Source organism: Rhinopithecus roxellana, chromosome 2, assembly GCF_007565055.1.
Source record: "Rhinopithecus roxellana isolate Shanxi Qingling chromosome 2, ASM756505v1, whole genome shotgun sequence".
NCBI lineage: Eukaryota > Metazoa > Chordata > Mammalia > Primates > Cercopithecidae > Rhinopithecus > Rhinopithecus roxellana.
The window spans coordinates 53387331-53409203 of NC_044550.1; positions in this window are offsets into that span (position 1 = coordinate 53387331).

Consider the following 21873-nt stretch of genomic DNA (forward strand, 5'->3'; position numbering starts at 1 on the left):
AGTCTCTCTGCAGCCTTGCCAGCATCTGTTGTTTCTTGACTTTTTAATAATCACCATTCTGACTGGTGTGAGATGGTATCTTATTATGTTTTTGATTTGCCTTTCTCTAATGATCAGTGATGTTGAACTTTTTTTCATGTTTGTTGGCTGCATAAATGTCTTCTTTTGAGAAGTGTCTGGTCATGTCCTTTGCCCACTTTATAAAGTTTTTTTTTTCTTGTACATTTAAGTTCCCTGTGGACTCTGGTTATTATATCTTTGTCAGATGTGATAGGTTGCAAAAATTTTCTCTCATTCTGTAGATTGTCTCTTTGATGATAGTTTCTTTTCCTGTGCAAAAGCTCTTTAGTTTAATTAGATCCATTTTGTCAATTTTTGCTTTTGTCCCTTGAGGGCTTTGAAATAGCACTTGTGGTCTTCTGGTTGAAGTGTAGTTCAGGACCAGTGCATATTGGTGGACAGCGCTTAGTAACTATGGAGGAAGATGCAGAGTCAGAAGATGAAGAGGAGGAGGATATGAAACTTTTAAGTATATCTGGAAGGCAGTCCACCTGTGGAGGTGATAAAAAGTTTCCACTGAGAAAAGTAAAACTTGCTGCTGCTGAAGATGATGATGATAATTTTGATAATGAGGAAACTGAAGAAAAAGTTCTAGTGAATAAATCTGTATGAGATACTTCTGCCAAAAATCAAACCAGAATGGAAAAAGACTAAAAATCATTAACAAGAAGATCTAAAGGTCAAGAATTGTTCTAAAAAAACCAGGAAAAAAACTCTGAAAACACCAAAAGGACCTAGTTCTGTAGAAGACATCAAAGCCAAATGCAAGCAAGTATAGAAAAAGCTGGTTCTCTTCCCAAAGTGGGAGCCCAGTTCATCGGTTATGTAAATAATTGCTTCTGGATGAATAAACAGGAGGCTATTCAAGATCTCTGGCAGTGGAGAAAGTCTCCTTAAGAAAATAGTTTGAACAGTTTGTTAAAAATTTCCCATCTTATTTCATTTCTATAACAGTTGATATCTAGATGTCTGTTTGATAACACAGAATGAGAACTTTTCCTACCATGTTTGATAAATGTCCAGGTTCCACTGCTAAGAATGTGTTTTCCAAAATGCCTATTTGGTTTTTAAAGATGGAACTTCATCCTTTGCTTGGTTTTAAGTATCTATGAGATGTATGCTAGTATATTGTAGTCGCAGTGGCCAGACATGGAAATGGCGGGGAGACAAAAATGTACATGTGAAATAAACTCAATGTTTTAATAAAGTAAAAAAAAAAAATTGTAATATTCAGCCTTCTGACATCAAACTATTTGTTTTTCTCACAGAATCTTATAACTGAAAAAACTATATTCGAGTATAATATTCTTCTATTCATTTATTTCTTAAGTTTTATTTAGTATTCTCAGTCTTTGCCCATATGGTAACAAACATCTTAATAAAAATGGAAAAAAAAACATTAGCTTTGGATGACTGTGTTCCTCTCAATGGTCATGCTGAATTGACCAGACAACTTTGACTAAATTGATTGTATTTATGTGTACTTCCATTCACAATTTTTAATCTGAGTCTTCTCTCTCAGTCTCTCTTTTATCCCTGTTACTTCTGTCCTGGTCAAGTTGGCAGCCATACCCAGCAGTTTCTCCATGGGTTTTGTCCTGGAAGGAGACTTTTGTTCCTTAATTTTGAGATTTTGTAAGAGCCACACTCCTCCAGTCCCTTCAGCCCTCCCTTACTGAGAACCTTTTGCACTACAAATTGGAATGTGCAGAGTTCTTTCGAGTCTCAGCCACTGTCCTCACATTGGCTTGCTGTGCTTCCCAGTGACCACTGGTTGATAATTTTTGAGTTTTCCTGTTCTCAGATCCCTCAGATATTCTGCTTCTTTCTCTTATCTCTTACATGGTAGCTGATACCCTATAGGTCTTGTGGCTGGCTGGTGGTTTAATCCCCGTCTGCTCATATTTTCAGGTTGCTGGGCAAATCTCAGCACCTCATTGTTACCATGATGTAAATATTGGCCATGAGTTTTTGGTTTTGATATTCTACTTGCTCTGTCTGGTTTTATGTGGTGGGGGTGGTGGGTTGGGGAGATTTAAAAACTATATTGTGGTTGCCATCATCTTCCCAGAATTCCTCCCTGATCAATCTCTTTTTCACATTTATCTCTCTATTTGAGATATTGCCAACAGTTTTCTGGAAGCACTGACCCACAGGTTAATTAAATGGAAACTAGATTGTGATAAAAGAAACTAGCCTCGCTGGAGGTGGCTTGCTGGTACAATTATTTTAACACGGACATTTAATTTTTCTGGATGTGTCTGTCTGGGGCTTGGAATACATTACTTCCTTATTACTCAATTTGCAAATATGGTGACAGTGTGTATATCATTTTTATGCATTTCAGATATGCCATGAGTCAATTTCTGTTCTCCTGCTCTATAAACATGAGAATTACTTTAAAAAATGGATTTAGCACCATTAGCTTAAGATTCAGGTATTGGTTCTATTCTCCATCATGGAAATTGTAAAGCGGTTTTAGTTTTTGCCGTGTTGAGTACTTTTTTTATGTCTTCCTGTGTAAGAGGGTTGCTTTATTTTCTTTCCTTGACCTCATGTCTTTCTTGGTCTTAAAAGCCATTCAGGCCTGTAGTCTCAGCTAATCGGGAGGCTGAGGCAGGAGAATGGCGTGAACCCGGGTGGCAGAGATTGCAGTGAGCCATGATTGCTCCACTGCACTCCAGCCTGGGGGTTAGAGCGAGATTCCGTCTCAAAAAACCAAACCAAACCAAACAAAAACAAAGCAAACAAAGAAACAAACAAAAACAAACAAAACCATTCAGGTTGAGAATAAAGGGGGTGAAAGCCTTCTTAGGGTTTTCATTGGCTTCAAACCTAGTGTCAATTAAACAAGTCTAATTTCTTTTGGAATTTTGCCTCTTTTTTGAGGAAATTAATCATTGCAGAACTAAACATTCATTTGGTCATTCGAAACCTTGTGAATTTTTGTTTGAGTTTAAAATTGATTAGAAGTGATGCTGGTAGTAGTCTGGGGTGTGAGAAAGGAAGGAAGCAGAATTCATTATTCCCCCAAATCTATCACACTCCAAGGGCATTTTCTGAAAAATCATTATCATGAGTGTATTGTTAGACCTTACTATGAAAGGTGAGCAGATTAGCAATTTTACCTAATTCACAGGAGAGGAAAATAGGAATCTGAGAAATTTCTAAAAGACCTAGAAGATATAATTAGTTCTCAAACTTCTTCCTTGTGTTCTATGCTCAGCTATAGAAATGTCTGAATTTTCAACAGCAATAATCATTGATTACCTACACTTTCTCTTACAGTAACAATTTTTACCTAATTTTCAGAGAGTTGCAGAAATCCCTCATTTTGGGAACTGTAGTAATTGCTACTGATTACACACTTTTTTGGGGGGTGCATAAATGGACTTTGCTGTACTTGGAGTTGGATGATTTACAATAGGAGAGGTTTTCTCCTTATTTGACTTCACTTCTTGTCCCAGCACAGCCCATCTGCTCCTCTCTGGAGTCTTGCTGTCTGTGGTGCCCAGTTCATGACTACTTAATGCCCAGTTCTTCACCCTTGCCAGGCTATTTTCCACATCTGAAAAGCCTCCCACGTCAACTATATTAGTAAGAGTTAATCTGTCTATTCTTATCTTGATCAAAACTCAATTCCTGCAGGAAATCTTCTATAAATGCTATTCCCTCCGAGTGTGCCATTGGAGCACCATCCCTCCGGCATGTGTATATTCAGTTTGAATAATAATGCTTCTCACTGCATTAATGTTGCTTTCAGTGCAAGCTGAGATCTTAATAAATAATTCTTAACTAACTAACCTATCACCTTTCCTTGTAGGAAAACCAGTAGGTTAGCCTCATGTATCAAAAGTTTTTATTCAGGTTTTGAGTGTTTTAGCATAAAACAAATGTTCTATGACAACTAGAGGAGGATGAGTTTAGGTAAATTAAGTTTTTTAGTGGAATTTGGTTATTTGTATATCAGCACTTAAATATAACATGTAGTAATAACTATATAAATGTTTCTTGAATTATAAAAGGAACAATGATATATTACTGTATACCAGGCATTTTACCAAGGAATCTGGATCATCCTGTTTAGGAAGTATGTACTATTACTGTACTTACTTTACAAATGGTGACCTTGATATTTAAAGAAGCTGGGTAACTTGTGGGAGATTACTCAGGCAATAAATGGCAGACTTGTGGTTTCTTTACAGGCAGTCTGAATCTAGAGCTTACATTAACTACTTCATTCAGTCCTACTTCCAAGAATAAGAACACCATGATAAATCATCTTTTTTTTCCCTGCTCATTTTACCATACCTAGGCAGATTTCAATAGCCCAGAGCAGTGCTTCACAAAAACTTTTTCTTGATAACCAGCATCAGAATCACTGTATTGTATAACTGATTCATTGACTAAGCATTAGCATGTGGGATGTAATCTAAGTGCAGCTTAGTTTTTTTCTCTCACTATCCTAGCTTTGTTTGGAGGTCCAGTCCACACTGACTTTTTCTTTAGGAAGTTCTCTGCAGCAGAATCTAAAACAATTTGAGATCTGTTCACTGTCCTATATGACCTACCTGGTTTAGAGGAAACATGCATATATCTGTTACCCCCTTCAATTCTGGGAGCATAGACTAAATTAAGCTGGTGGGGCTGAGTTCAGCCTGTGCTCCCAGAATCTGTGGGGGTAAGGGATATATGCAAGTTTTCATATGTATATATCCTTATGCATGTTCACTTTTTCAGCGGTAAGTTGAGCCTGCTGTCTTTCAATAGCCAGGAACACATTTCAGGCTCTGTGAATGATCTCATGGGAGTCCCCTGTCTTTGCACACTCTGGCCCTTTTTTATATCCTTGTTTAGATGAGGCATCCAATGCCATGGAACTAGTTTGAATCATTTCTTTTGTGGATTCTGCACATGGGAGGAGTGAGTGAGTGAGGGGTGTGATTCACACTCACTTTGGTATCTGTCATGTTGGTGCCAGTGCAGGACATTTCATTTTGTCCCTCCAGACTCTGTCAAGTAAGTCCTCTCTGTCTTCTTGTACAGCCCAAGAGGCTGAGCTGTATGGACTGTATCAGTGCGCTCCTAAGGGTACCCTCTGGCTTCCTGTTGACACTTGTCCATTGACAGTATCAGAAGAAGCAGGAAAAAGGGAGGAGAGTAAGGTGAGGGTATTGTTTCCTTGGGTTCTCTCTCTGGGTTTCCTTGGGCTGCCTGCTTCCCTCAACAAACACCACAGCTTTTGTCAAACATTTCTCTCCACTCACTGCCTGTACTCTCTGATTCTGGTAACTAGTCTCTTTCCTTGCCCTTTCAGGTCTAGGGAAGTCAATAGGCGCCTTGTTGTTTCTAGTCCTGGGGTGCTGCATTCCCCCTTGTGGTTTTCCTATACCCTGCTCATACGTTTTGTGAATTCTGCCTTTATAAAACATCCCTCAGTTATTTCCTTCAGTGTGACATCTCTTTCCGGTGGGATCCTATTTGGTATGACACCTCAGTTGACACTGACATAGAGATGCTGCCCTTTTAGCATCCTGTTACACATGTTAAAAATATAGATTCCTTAGATCCCCATCAGACCTACTGAATCACAATCTCTGGTGGTAGGATTTGGGATCCTGCATTTTAAATAAGCATCTCAGATGATACTAATGCTCACTAGAGATTCAGATTTAATAGAATCTGTATTAATCTGTCCTTGCACTGCTGTAAAGAAATACCCGAGACTAGGTAATTCATAAAGAAAAGAGGTTTAATTGGCTCATGGTTCCACACGCTGCACAGAAAGCATGGCTGAGGAGGCCTCAGGAAACTTTCAACCATGGCAGAAGGTGAAGGGGAACCAGACATAGCTTACATGGCTGGATCAGGAGGAAGAGAGGGAAGTGGGAGGTGCTACACACCTTTAAACAACCAGATCTCATGAGAACTCACTGTCACAAGAACAGCAAAGGGAAAATCCAGCCCCATGACCCAGTCACCTACCACCAGACCTCTCCTACTACATTGAGGATGACAATTTGACATGAGATTTGGGTGTGTACACAAATCCAAACCATATCATTCCACCCCTGACCCCTCCCAAATCTTATGTCCTCCCACATTGCAAAGTACAATCATTGGCTGGGTGCAGTGGCTTATGCCTGTAATCACAGCACTTTGGGAGGCTGAGGCAGGTGGATCACTTGAGGTCAGGAGTTTGAGACTAGCCTGGCCAACATGGTAAAACTCCATCTCTACTAAAAATATACAAAAATTAGTCAGGCGTGGTGGCACGTGCCTGTAGTCCCAGTTACTCGAGAGGCTGAGACAGGAGAATTGCTTGAACCTGGGAGGCAGGAGTTGCAGTGAGCCAAGATCACCCCATTGCACTCCAGCCTGGACAACAGAATGAGACTCTGTGTCAAGAAAAAAAAAATCATCTGTTCTCAACAGTCCCCCAAATATTCACTCATTTCATCACTATACTAACTCAAAAGTCCACAGTCCAAAGTCTCATCTAAGAGAAAGCAAGTCCCTTCTGCTTATGGCCTGTAAAATAAAAAGAAAAACAAGTTAGTTACTTTCAAGATATAGTGGGGATACAGGCATTGGGTAAATATACCCATTCCAAAAGGAGAAATCAGTCAAAAAAGGGGGACTACAGGCCCTGTGCAAGTCCAAAACTCAGCAGGGCAGTCATTAAATCTTAAAGCTCCCAAATAATCTCCTTTGACTCCATGTCTCATATATAGGCCACACTAATGCAAGGGTTGGGCTCCCAAGGCCTTGTGCAGTTCTACTGCTGTGACTCCATAGGGCTCAGCTCCCATGGCTACTCTCATGGCTAGCATTGGGTGCCTGTAGCTTTTCCAGGTACACGGTGCAAGGTGTCAGTGGATCTACCATTCTGGGGTCTGGAGAACAGTAGCCTTCTTCTCATAGTAGCTCTCTCATGGCAGCTGTGAGAAGAGGACTACCACGTGTGGTAGATCTGTGTGGGGCTCTAACCCCACATTTCTCCTCCGTACTGCCCTAGTAGAGATTCTCCATGAGGGCTCTGTCCCTGCAGCACACTTTTGCCTGGACATCCAGGTGTTTTCATACAACCTCTGAAAGCTAAACAGAGACTCCCAAGTGTCAACTCTTACCCTCTGTGTACCTGCAGGCTTAACACAGTGTGAAAGTACCAAGGCTTAGGGCTTATACTCTCTGGAACAGCCTGAGACATATCTGGGGCCCTTTTATCCATGTCTGGAGGTGGAGTGATTTGGACACAGGGAGCAGTGTCCTGAGGTTGTGCAGGGCAGTAGGGCCCTGGGTGTGGGCCATGAAACCTCTCTTCACTCCCAGACCTCTGGGCCTATGAAGGGAAGGGCTGCCAGGAAGGCCTCGAAATACCTTGGAGGCATTTTTCTCATTTTCTTGGCTATTAACATTTGGCTGCTCTTTACTTATGCAAATTTCTACAGCACGGTTGAATTCCTCCCTAGAAAATGGGTTTTTGTTTTCTAGCACATGGTTAAGTTGCAAAGTTTTTGAACTTTTATGTTCTACTTCCATTTTAAATAGAACTTCAAGTTTCAAAACATCTCTTTGCTCATGCATACACTGTTAGAAGCAGCCAGGCTACATTTTGAATGCTTTGCTGCTTAGAAATTTCTTCTGTCAAATACCCTAAATCATTGTTCTGAAGTTCAAAGTTCCACAGATCCCTAGAGCAAGGGCACAGTGCCGCCAGTATCTTTGCTAAAGCATAGCAAGAGTGACATTTACTTCAATTCCCAGTAAGTTTCTCATTTCCTTCTGATATTATTTCAGACTAGACTTTATTGTCAATATCACTATCAGCATTTTGGTCACACCAATTAAACAAGTCTCTAGGAAGTTCCAAACTTTCCCTTATCTTCCTGTCTTCTTCTGAGCCCTCCACACTCTTCTAACCTCTGCCCATTATACAGTTCCAAAATAACTTCCACATTTTCAGGTATCTTTATAGCAGTGCCCCACTCTTAGGTACCAATTTTCTGTATTAGTTTGTTCTTACGTTGCTATAAACAACTTCCTGAGACTGGGTAATTTATGAAGAAAAGAGGTTTAATTGGCTCATGGTTCCACAGGCTGCACAGGAAACATGACTATGGAGGCTTCAGGAAACTGTCAGTCATGGCAGAAGGTAAAGGGGAAGCAGACACATCTTACATAGCTGGAGCAGGAGGAAGAGAGTGAAGGGGAGGTATACACTTTTAAACAACCAGATCTCATGAGAACTCATTATCATGAGAACAGCAAGGGGGAAATCTGCCCCCAAGATCCAGTCACCTCCCAACAGGCCTCTCCTACAACACTGGAGATGACAATTTGGGTGGGGACACAAATCCAAACCATATCAGAAGCTTAACGCCAGGAAGTAGAAATCCTGGTGTTTTGAGTGAGACCCAACAGGCAGGAGTTTAACCAGGGTATGCCAGCCTGGAAGGCTTAAGGAGTTCAAATTGGCAAAGTGCTTTAAGATTCAATAATAGAAAAAACAGTATGTTCATACTACCCTTGTAGCATTTGTGTTTTCTTATATTTTCTTCAAAAGTTGACTTAATTCTTTTGAGCAAATTGATTATTTTTCCACCACTGTATAGCTCCTGGGGGTGGTTTTAAGAAGTATTTTTCTTGAGATTATGGACATGGCTTACCAGTATCAGTTCAAGTTATTGTGGCCTAATACATGTATCTAATATCATTGTTGTGAATACTTCAATTATATAAATAGTTTTTGAAATAACTTTTATTGCTAAATGTTTTCTAGAACATTTTTTAAAAGGGAGAGTTTTGGAATTACTTTTAATAAGGGTATGGCAGGCATAGTAATTTCCCCTCCCACAAATGTCCATGTCCTAATCCCTGGAACCTGTGAATATCTTAGATCATCACATGGCAAAGGGAAATTAGGATTGCAGATGAAGTTAAGATTGCTAATCAGATGACTTTGAGATATTAAGATTATCCTGAATTACCCACTAGTCCCAATGTAATCACAAGGGTCCTTACAATGGAAAAGGGAAGCAGACGTCAGAGTGAGGTGTTATGAGAAGGAGTAGACCTATTTTGGCTTTGAAAATGGAAGGGGCTACAAACCAAGGAATAAAAAAGGCAAGGAAACAGATTCTCCCCTAGAGACTCCAGAAAGGAACACAGCCCTGATGATTCCATGATTTTAGCTTAGTGAGACCCATGTTGGACTTCTAACCTACCGAAATGTAAGAAAATTTATGTTGTTTTAAGCCACTAAAGTTATTGGTAATTTATTGGTAATTGGTAATTTGTTACAGCTGCAGTAGAAGACTGATCTAAAGACTTACAATAAATGGGTGGGAGGTAGTTTCAAATAATAAATCAATACTTTAACTGGAGTCATTTACCCTGTAAGCCTGTGAGTATGCAGTGGCTATAATTGTCATATTTGAATATTTGAAAACTTAATTCATTCCTTTCGAGCCTTAGTGAGTGACATCATGACTTTTTGATATTTTAATTATGAGGTTGGTATGGGAGCAAATTATGCACAGGGAGTGACAACTAGGAACCTGTGGTGCACTACCAGACCCGTTCTAAGACAGGACTTGACTGACGCTGCCTAGAATGTTGCTGACTTTCATTCTGAAGGAGACCAGCCCCCTAAGAGATGATATCTCCATAGAGATCGTGTTCTTTTATGTGTCTGGGAGCCTGTTAGCTCATTCCTGTGCAGGTAAAGGAGGCTGGTCAAGGAGAAGGAACATCTCTGTCCAGGAGGTGGTTCATGCTCCTGAAGTGGGATCTGAACAGCAGCCCAGGGAGGCAGCTATCTCGTGTCTCCTTCTTGTTTGGGGGTGGATGTGGAACTCTTAAAGAGTTCCCACCCTTCACTGTATTGCCTAATGGGCAGCTCTTGAGACTTTGTTATGTTGAACCAATGAACAAATAATCTTCAGTTCCCCAACTGGGTTCCCTTTCTGAACACAAATTTTTGATGCAGGTGAAGAAAACATGCCAATACTATTGGCCTTTTATCCTTTTTTTTTTTTGTTACCAATTTGGTTATGGGTGGGATCTGGCTTTCTCTTCCTTGAACCTTCCCATTATTCCTTCTTTGGAAGGGTTTTGGAAGGTAACATTTGGGGTGGCTAGAAATATCCTCTGTGTGAGAGGCTCTGGGGTCTTATGAGGCCAGAGCAGGGTCCTGAGATGTAGAGAAAGTAGAGGAATGACTGATTTAAGGGAGTGAGGTGATGGGGTCCTTGAGGTCTCCACCTCATCTATCTCAGCTGAGTAGAGTAGAAAGCAGATAGGATTTCAGAGTGGAAACCTCGCCTAGGAGCATTTGCCTGGAATGTCCTCTTGTGTTATGTCTCTTGGGCAGTTAAGGAAGACAGCAGGTGGCTGGACAGCGCATAGTTTAGTTTTGCTGAAACTCTCATAAGAATCGAAAATATTTTTTATCTGTAAAAAGTTCTTAATTATTTAGTAAGGTTTCAGTTATTTTCAGAACATTTTACTTTTTTAAGGAAAGAAGTGAATTCATAACTTTTATTATTGGATGTTTTCATTAATCAAAATTATGTATGTACATGGCTTAGAAAATCAAATATTCTTTGAACTTTTGACAGCAGCATCCTTGAACTACCTGCTATACCTTCATTTCTGATTTCCAGAGGCCATTTGGATGTACTCTCCCAATTCTCATATTAAACATTTTATGTTTGCTATTGTATTTTTAATTCCTTAGAACTAATTTTTGATTTCTGAATGCTGACAAGGATTTCCTCCTCAGGCTCTGTTGAACTTTCTTCCTGACTAGGCCTTGGCCTGCTGAGCCCAGTTTTAGCAAGAATCCTTCTATGCCAGTTTACTGAGAATCCCCCATTCTTCATATCCAATCACATTCCTCATTCTCCCAGGCTTGATACCCAACAAGGTTTCTCTTAGTCATTTTCCATCCAATGACTTCCTCATTCTGCCCATTGGATGTACATCTCCAACTGTCCCTGTTGTATTTAGAGTTGAGTTCAAGCTCTTTCTCCTACTGTAATAGTCTTGACTCCTATTGCAATGGTCTTGAATAAAGTCTTTCTTGCCTGCTTAATTAGTCTGGTGCAATTTCTCTTTGATGGTGTTTCTTTTGTATACATTCTTTTTCTTATTTTTGTCAGTGTAATGTCTTATGAACCAGAGAATATTAGTGACTTTTAAAAAAGTTTTCTCTGCTTTGTTTCTACAGATTTAGAAAGGCTTTTTTCCTAGAAAATGTGTGGTTTTTTTTTTTCCTCTGTTTTCATAATTAAGAATAGAGCACTATTCGGATTGGAACTTCTATGTGTGAATACTTCCCAATTGGTAGCCTTTACTTTAGGATGATTGGGCTAAGCCATTTCATTGCCTCTACCTCCTCCTTCATTCCCCCATTAATACCTGCTCTTCCTTTCTCTGGCACTGTTTTGTTTCTCCAGAGAGAAATTTCTCAAGCTTCTGCTTGTTGGGGTAGACAAGGGCACAGTTAGTTAAGTGAGTTCTGGAAGCAAGGGTGAATAAGAATCTGGGAATCTCACTTTAAATGTGTGGTTTTATGTAATTACCCTATTATAGTAGTCTCTCTGTATCCATGGGAGATACATTCTAAGACCCCCAGTGGATGCCTGCAACTGTGGATCATGCCAAACCCCATGCCAAACCTCATTCTTAAATATGAAAACAGAAAAAAAAAAAACATTTTCCAGGAAAAAAAGGCCTCTTTAAATCTGTAGAAACAAAGCAGAGAAAAGAAAACTTTTTAAAGAGTCGCTAATATTCTCTGGTTCATAAGATACACTGACAAAAATAATATCTATTTACATACATACCCATGATAAAGTTTAATACACAGTAAGAGATTACCAATAAGAACTAATAATAACATTGAATAGTTAAAACATACTATAATAAAAGTTATGTAAGTGTGGTCTCACTATCTTTTTATCTCAGAATATCTTATTGTATCTTACTTATTTTTGGACCTGGTTGACGGCAGGTAACTGAAACCACAGAAAGTGAAACTTCTGATAAGAGGAGACTACTGTATTAGTTCAGATATTCCTTACTTTCTGTGTCCCTGATGTCCCCAGCCCACAATGCCTCCTATTCACTAGATTTAGTGAATCTAGTCTCCTGGAGGTTGGGAAGGATGTTTAGAGGTCAAAGAGCTTTTTATGTAGATGCCCAGTCAATCTTCCTGTTTTCGGCCCTGCACAATTTTCTTTATTTTATTTATTTATTTTTTTTGAGATGGAGTCTCACTCTGTCGCCCAGGCTGGAGTGCAGTGGCCGGATCTCAGCTCACTGAAAGCTCCGCCTCCCAGGTTTAGGCCATTCTCCTGCCTCAGCCTCCAGAGTAGCTGGGACTACAGGCGCCCGCCACCTCTCCGGGCTAGTTTTTTTTTTTTTTGTATTTTTTAGTAGAGACGGGGGTTTCACCATGCTAGCCAGGATGGTCTCGGTCTCCTGACCTCGTGATCCGCCCGTCTCGGCCTCCCAAAGTGCTGGGATTACAGGCTTGAGCCACCGCACCTGGCCCACAATTTTCTACTCTATGATTTTCTGGTGTGTAGAGGTACAGAGTAACTCTAATTACTGACCTTTTTCATGATTCTGAAGACATAATCAACTGGTTTCTTTCACTGCTGGCTTCGGGTTAAACTTTCTTAGGTCGGCTGAATCAGGATCACCTGTCTGTCCGCTGTCTCCTTTCCCTCCTCCAATATTTTGTTTCTGTCTTCTCGTAATTTTTTTGGTCTTTCCCAAAAGTGGAGTATTAGAAGGTGTTCAATGCATCATGTTTAACAGGAAGTAAATGCACACATTTTAGAAAGTTTTTCAAGATCTTTGGTAGCCAATTATCTTCTCATTTCCTTTCAGTCAATAAGCAATTCAATTCACCTTAACATCCTAGTCCCTCCCAATAAACTTAGAATTAATAAATTATGATGGAACTATTGATCTATTATGTAAATAGATACACTGTTTCCTTGGCACTTTTTAAGGGTTGTAAAGCAGTACTATATTAAATAAATCCAGTGAAGGAAAATAATTCACAATAGAGAATAAATTACGTAAGTGAAAACTACCTCACCCACCATATTGCATTAAAGCTGAGAATTATCTCAGTAATCACCTAACAATAGGGGTCCATATTGATTTTAACTGCTAATTACATCAGGGCTGTGCCCCTGAGTTAGACTTTTAAATCTAATTCTGCATAGTCTGAAAGTGCTTTCCGAACTCTAAGTGAGTTGTAATTTAAACAGAAAAAAATTACAGATCATGGCAAAACAACATATCTGACCAGCTTATCCCACATGAACTGATTTAAGAGCTTTTTCATCATCTTTTATCATAGCATGGTCTGGCCTTGTATTTTGGACCAAGGAGTTATAAACTGGAATCTTTAACACCAACCCCAGTGGAATGAAAATTCCAACAAATTCAGAGTTAATAAATGGTGATGGAACTATTCAGACATTAAGATTGGATATTTCTTTTGTTTGTCAAAGCCATTTGAGTGAAAAATGAAAATCTGATTAGAACTTAAGGAGATGTAAATGAGGTAAAGAAATAGCCAGAATAAATTCCTGTTTGCAAAAATCCAGGGCTTGTCTTTCTCTGGACTAATGCCTCAAATCTCTACCTTCCTTTTGAAGGATACAGAAATAAACACTGACAACAGCTTTTTCTAAAAGTCAAGAATGATTCTTGGATCAATCTTGGTCATGTTTATCATTTACATAAATTATATTTGGTAGTGTCTGAGATTTTTGAGAAATGTTTTAGGTCATTGATCAATTCAGCCACCCAAAGGACCCTGTTTAGAGTAGTGTCCTGAAATGTCACACGAATAGTACATTTTCTTGGATGTTTGGATCCAACACAGAGTTTAAAATACTAGTCAGTAGACAGATACGAATTTTTGGTTATGAAAGAAAGAATGTAGAAGATTAGTTCAATTGACTCCCTCTACATTCCACTCCAAACTCATGTTCTAATGTTATAGAACATTCTCCCACATTTAAAAACGCCTCTTATGGTTCAATAACGTGACACCAGGTGATGAGGCACATCAATTACTGAAGAATCCTTTGGCATATTTCTGTTTTGATAAGTAATCCTTAACAATATCCTTTCAATAAACTTCTTTTACCAGTAAAATGAGATTTATTTTCAGATACTCTTTCAACTAAGTCAAATGGTCTTCCATACAAGGAAAGGTACAGTTAGACTATTGTATTGTCAGTAGTTCAGTTTACAGGTATGTATTAAATATCTCAATATGCCTTGGACTATAGAAAAACATGTTTTCTTGTTTAATTTTATGAATGCATCTACCGTAGTGCCAGTCACGTAGTAGATAACTATAAACATTTTTTGGATTTCAATAATGCTTAAATTTGTTGACTTACAAAATATCAAACAAGAAATAAAATATCAAACAAGACTTATGCCTTTTAGACAAATGAAGAAATAGTCAAATAATAATTTTAAAGTAGGTGACAGTTACCTATCACTTACTCATAGGCAGAGTTGATATTTAATTAGTATTGGACATAGACATAAACTACATTAGTTGGTGTATAGCCACTGCTCTGAAAACCCACCCATTCCACTGCCCTCAGCACCCTAACCTTCTACAGTCCAGCAACTAAAGAATGGAGGCCTGACACAACAGGAGGTCTGCAGGGCTGAGAGTCCATTTTGATTGGTCAATGTCTAGGATATATTGTTGTTAAATATCTTGACTATCACCCCTGTCAATATCACCCTTCCCGCCTCACCAGGTAATAATTGCTTAGTGAATGTAAATAAATTTTCATAGTAGCTGGATGCAGATTTTATTAGTGTGCAAATCGTTCTTTTTGGGTGGGGAAAACAGAATGCAGCATTTCCCAAACTCTCTTCATGGAAATGTTGATGATTTGCTTGAAAAATGCTGGATTGAACCGTTATACTTATTTCTTTGGTAGAGAATGTCTCAGAGCCTTGAACATATGACTTTACATTTTACATCTTTAGGAAGGGATATAATATCTCTGTTTCCCAAACCTACTCCACTGTGGAGCCCTGTTTCGCCTTGAACACCAATTAATGTAAATGGATATAATGCTAACTAAAATTCTAAATATTTAGGATACCTCTTTGCTTCTCATACCTATGAAAGATTATTTATTTTTCAATTATCATTTTTTTTTGTCATATTAAGGCAAAGAAAAGTTGACTGTTTTAGTTTGGCTACGCTAGGTCATTTTGTGGGAACACATAATCCCTAAATGTTAGTGTTTTGACATAGCAGAAGTTGTTTAACAACCCAAAAGTTGCTGAGTGGGGACACTGTTCTTCAAATAGTGACCCAGTGATGGGGCAGCTTTTTTCTTACGTTGGAGAGCAGTCGGAATGTTTGGTGAGCCCTACTGTCTCTACCACAACTATATTGAAAAGTCAGGAATGTTGTCTAATATATTGATTGTCCTTTGGTTTTATTTTGATAAATAAAAAGCTACATATTTTTATCTCCCTCCAAAAGATTTTTACAGTTCTGCAAAGTAGCCATTGAAAAGTGTCAGTAGGCCCTGCTTAGCCCATTCTTAGAATGTATGTCAGCATTACACGTTCAGACATTTTGTTCAATCTATGCTATAGGCAGACAGGATTGAGTTTGGTTTTCAGATTTCTGTGCTTTTTGGCATCTTGTTTACATATCATTATTGTTCATTTCAGTGTTTCTTATACTTTGTGTCCATTTGGTTAATGTGTGTCTAGATACTCAAAGAAGAGCTCTATAGTTTTTTTCTAGACATCAAAAGTACTGTCTTTTACCATGATTATTTACCTAAGAGACAGGTGAGAAATCTTCCCTAATTTTGGCACAACTGACTGTCTCTGTTGAAGAGATACTCTTGTCTTTACTATCAAGGAGATAGTGCACAAGGATATGAACACTGACAGAAGTTGAACATAGTATCCTGCAGTGCCTAGTCTAAACTAATTGCTATTAATTTTTCAGTTTTGTGAGTAGCACATGCACTCCAATTTATTCAGATGTTGGTAAAGCCTCCATTATTACCTCCCACTTCTCAGGCTCTCAGGTGTCATCTACCTGAGTCTGAACATTTTATTGGGAGGAAAGAAGCTACCTTAATCTGGTATAGACCAATGCTGAAGGATGCTGTAGTAATGCAAAGGATGAGTTCCTTCTTCTGATTACTTAAAATTTTTCCAAAATGATTTGGACCTATCAAGGTTCACTAGTGTAGTTTGTTTGTTTGTTTATTTATTTATTTTGAGACAGTGTCTTGCTCTGTTGCCCAGAATGGAATGCAGTGGCCCCATCTCGACTCACTGCAACCTCCACCTCCCCAGTTCAAGTGATTCTAGTGCCGCAGCCCCCTAAGTAGTTGGGATTACAGGTGAGTACTACCATGACCGGCTAATTTTTGGTATTATTAGTAGAGACAAGGTTTCACTGTGTTGGCCAGGCTGGTGTCAAACTCCTGGCCTATTAGTGTAGGTTTTCATCATGGTGCTATGAGTAAATATCCAGGAAAGCTCAGTGGCCACAGCTGTACCTGACACTTTCTTTTTCTTCCTAAATTCTCCTAAGCAGGCATGGCCTTTGTGAATTTAATTTTAAAAATTCATAATTTAAAAAATTCAGCAAGTACTGGTCTGTAGCCATATTATACTTAGCCCCTACTGGCAGTCTTTTCTCCTGGCTTTGTGAATTCAGTGTTTTGAGAAAATAGTTTTCTTTACCAAAAAAGTTTGGGGTGCAGTTTAGAGTGTAGAAAAGAAAAAACAATTTCCTTTCTACCCTCTGTAGTTCTTAGTTGGAATAGACCCCTGTAATGAAAGACAGATGAACAAGAGAAAAATCAGCAGAAGTTTAATAACATGTATGCCTCCTGTCTACATGGGAGATAACCCAGAGAAATGAGTAAATGTTTAGAGTAGATCTTAAAGAGTTGTCATAGACCTCAGGCTTAAATGCCATTATTTTCTGAACAATAGTATTACTCATCTATCAGAGAGGGAGATAGTCTTACAAATGGAGATTTCCTTTTGTAAGATGTAAACTTTTTTTTTTTTTTTTTTTTTTTTTTTTTTTTTTTACAAAAAGACAACTGTTTAGAGATATGCCTATGTCTGCAGTTTCTCACAATAACCAGTCCAAAATAATCATTACGCTAAAGAGGCATATTTTGGGGGTGGCATATTCTGGTCTGCAGTCATATTTTGGGCTGGTGGTTTCTTGAAACCTATCAAGAGTTTTCAGCCTCTTGGACCTTTTTTTTTTTTTTTTTTTTTTTTTAAGACAGAGTTTCACTCTTGTTGCCCAGGCTGGAGTGCAATGGTGCGATCTTGGCTCACTGCAACCTCTGCCTCCCGGGTTCAAGCAATTCTCCTGCCTCAGCCTCCTGAGCAGCTGGGATTACAGGTGCCTGCCACCATGCTTGGCTAATTTTGTATTGTTAGTAGAGACGGTATTTCACCATGTTGGTCAGGCTGGTCTCAAAGTCCTGACCTTGTGATCTGCCTGCCTCGGCCTCCCAAAGTGCTGGGATTACAGGCGTGAGCCACCGTGCCCGGCTGGATCTTTAAAATAAAAAACATAATTTAAATTTAAATTAAGAAGCAATATATGCTTACTGTAAAATATTAGAAATAATAGGGAAAGAAAAAGAAAAAAATTTGCCCTTAACTACCACTCTGTCCCTAAAATAACTACTGTCATCTATTTGTGTATCATATGGTTTTTAATGAACTTTTTCTATTGGTATAAATAATTTATCAGAGTTGCAATAATAGTATAAATACATTCCACTTTTTTATTTGCATTTTATTGACGCTTATATGTTTTATTTTTTACATAATCTTCATATTTATCATTTTAGTGGCTGTTTACTGGGTTAAAATGATGACTGCAAAATGAATTATAGTTAGAAGAAATGAATTCTTTGAGAAACATTTCTGTTTTGTTTGTTTGTTTGAGCAGGGTTCCGGGATACATAGGTCATTCTCCTCTTCACCTGGGCATGTGCACACTTATTTCTTTATAGCCCTTGTTTTCCCCCTTTTGCTTAATACTTGAAATACTTTTCATGTATGTATGAATAATATTATTAACTTATTTGGAAAGAAATAATGAGTGAGAGAAGTGGTCTCTGAAGATGATCTTTCTGGATAGCGTCAAAGGCAGAGCTTTTCATTTTATCTGACATTTCATTCCAAGTGAAAATAAGAAACTGCAGCTGTATTTTGTTATCTGCAAAATTGTGCATATATGTCTGAGGAACTTTTATCAAACATCTTAGCAAATGACCATCAATGCTTCTAATTGATTCATTACAATGTATGTACTTACTTGAGCATATTCTTGGGTCCTCTGCATTCAGATCACTTGATTTGTAATACATGCCATTCTTTTCCTTGGTTTGCATATCAGAGATGATGCTTCCCCCCGCCCCACCCCCACTGCTGCTGCTGCCTCTACCTGGGATTATGCAGATTCTGGTTTAAACCTCTTTATTCTTTTCTGCGAGTGCACAGCGTGATGGACTTCATTTCTGCGAGTAAATGATAATGGATTTCAGCTTTCATCAGTGACATTTGGAAACTACATATCTTAAATAATATGTGTGCCACACAGTAAAAATGGTTGCCCTGTTCTAACGATGTGAAAATGTAAATAAAAATGAGTGCTGTAAATATGTAGAGCCCAAATCTTAAAATGAAAGTAAGGGGTCCTAATTATTTTAATGGAGACAATTTTATGATTTTTCAAGCTGGATGTAAAATACAATCTTATTTATAGTGGGTACTTGGGATAATCAAGGGAAGGCCGTTAGGAAGGGTTTAATTTATTCTGTCAGATGTTCAGGGCTCTAAAACATTTCAACGAATCAAAGCCATCACTTGAGAAATAACACATTAAAAGCCAGCACTGGATACCACAAGCCTGCGTCCTTCCTGCCCTTTAATCCCAGTAGCAGTTTTACATTAAATAAAGCATACTTATCATTGATTAGCACTTATTTTGATCTCACTGGGTGTACAGTGCTTTTTGATGCTCTAGATGTCAGAGGATTCAGTTTCTTGTCAAAAATAACTGAGTATCTTTTGTTTATAAAGAGAAACGTAATGTGTGGAGGGTGTTCAAAGAGTTCTGATAAATTTATCAGAGCTGGGCTTTACGGCCGGGATCTAGAAGGAGAGGAGAATCTGGGCAGCAAGAAAGGGCCCGTGGGACAAGGGTATTTGGAAAGAGCGAGGGTGTTTCCCTAAAGAGCTGTGACCTTGAGAGATGAGATGGTTGGAACCTCAGATTCCAGTGATGCTTCTTGAGGCAAAGAAACCTTTGCCTTATTCCTGTATTCCCAGTTACTACTAGCAGAGAATGGGAATCAGTTTCCTGCCTTTACTAAAACATGGTAATGAGCTTGTCTTTCTCATGCTTCTGTTCTGTAAGAGGAAGAGAACGCTTTTCGGTCCCAAATGCCCAGGGAGGACCCTTCCTCATTTCATATTCCTGAATCATCTGGGCCTTTCCACTTGGAGTATTGACTTGTAGCAGTGACACCTCCACCTCTGCGTGATATGTCTTTCAAGTGAGAAGGCTTTCCTGGTCAATACTGAATCAATTTGTGCTGGCAGTCTAATTGAATGCCTCCCTCAGACAAATAGGTCACTGGGGGAAAGGGTAAAACCTTGATATGCAGATCTGAATCGAAGCGCCCAGCGAAAGCTGTTTTAAAAACATAATTCCTCTTGACAAGTAGTCTATGTAACAAATGCAGTGCTAGTTATTTGCTCAGCAAAATGAGCATAAATCAATCTCTTTATAGCCTTCTTTTTATTTGATTACTATTATAGTTTAACTTGATCTCTGCAGAACCAGAGAGAGAGCACACAAAACTCTAGAATGACCCCTAGGATGAGAAATTTCATGCCCTAAAGTTTTGCGTATGTGAATATCTCTTTATCAAATGGGATACCATTTCCGTTTAGCAAATTATATTGATGATGTTTAAATTATTTGACATCTTTAATATTCACAAATTACAGCTTTTCCAAAGATGAACTTGGTTGTTCTCAGCGTTCTCTTGGGAAGCGATGAGAAGGAAGGGTCAGGAGACTCTCAGGTGAGTGCTCAGCATTGTGTTTGCTTCTTCCTGAAACTCTCTTTTAGTCCTTCTGTAGCTCTGTACCCAATTTACATGAGGAAATGCAGAAAGCTCAGCTAACTTACTGGTGTAAACCAAACTCTGGTGTCTCCAAGGCCCAAATACTTTTTTCCCCTACAGGATTAATTAAATTTTGATGTCACTTATTAAGATGGTATTGGGGATAACCCCTTTTATTAATCTTTCATCTACCGAAGGAAGCCAGTATACGTTACTCCAAAAGATGTCTCTTGGACATAAAACTCATTTTGAGCTGAGGGCAAATGGAAGGATGCAGTCATAGGAAAGACTGTCTGCTCTTCCCCCACCCCTCCCCCTTTTTTGCCCTCATACGTCCTTTTCCTTTGTCTTGACACTTATCTAAAAATTTACTATTCTTTTTTGAAGATTCTATATAAACTGAAATTCAAAACGTCCTCTTAGAGAATTACTCATTCCCTGAGTGTCTTCCATGTATCTGTATGAAATATGCATGTTAATAAACTGCTCATTGTTCTCTTGTTAGTCTGCCTTTTGTTATGAGGTCTGTCCTACCAGTGAAACTAAAGATAGGTAGAGGAAAATTATTATTCTCCTCCTATACTACATGACATGAAAATGTATGCGTTCTCTGTATATTAGTTTCTCATTGTTGCTGCAACAAACTGCCACAAACTTAGTAGTTTAAAACTAAACAAATTTGGCTAGATGCAGTGGGTTCATGCCTGTAATCCCAGCACTTTGGGAGGCCGAGGCGGGTGGATCACAAGGTCAGGAGTTCAAGACCAGCCTGGCTAAGATGGTGAAACCTCATCTCTACTAAAAATACAAAAAACAGCTGGGCGTGGTGGCGGGTGCCTGTAATCTCAGCTACCGGGGAGGCTGAGGCAGGAGAATCGCTTGAACCTGGGAGGTGGAAGTTGCAGTGAGCTGAGATCACAGCCACTGCACTCCAGCCTGGGTGACAGAGCATGACTCCATCTCAGACAACAACAAAAACCAAAACAAATTTATTATTTTTCACTGCTTGAGGTCAGAAGTTTAAAATGGGTCTCACTGGGCTAAAATCAAGGTGCCAGCAGCTCTTTTTTGGTGGATGTAGGGGAGAATCTGTTTTCTTGCCATTTCCAGATTCTAGAAGCTGCCCCTATTCCCTGGCTCATGGTCCCTTTCTTCATCTTCAAAGCCAGCCATGGCTGGTTTAGTCTTTCACACACTGCATCACCCTGACCTCTGCTTCTGCCATCTTATCTCTTGTCTCTGACTCTGACCATCTCTTCCACTTTTTGCCCACTTGGTAATCCAGAATAATTTTCTCATCTCAACGTTGACTGATTAACACCCTTAAATCTTTCTGCAACCTTAATTCCCCTTTACCATATAATCTGACATATTCACGAGTGCAGGCAACTAGGACGTGTACGTCTTTGGGGGACAATTATTCTACTTCCCATACTCTGTGAAGTCTTTTAGCAGAATGATACAGTGGCAAGAGGCTCACTAAAGTCAGACTGCCTGAGTTCCAGTCCTAACCCTCTGCTTTCTCAATGTATGGTTTGGGGCAAGTCAATGATATTCTCTGCATCTTGGCATCCATATCTGTAATATGGAAATAATA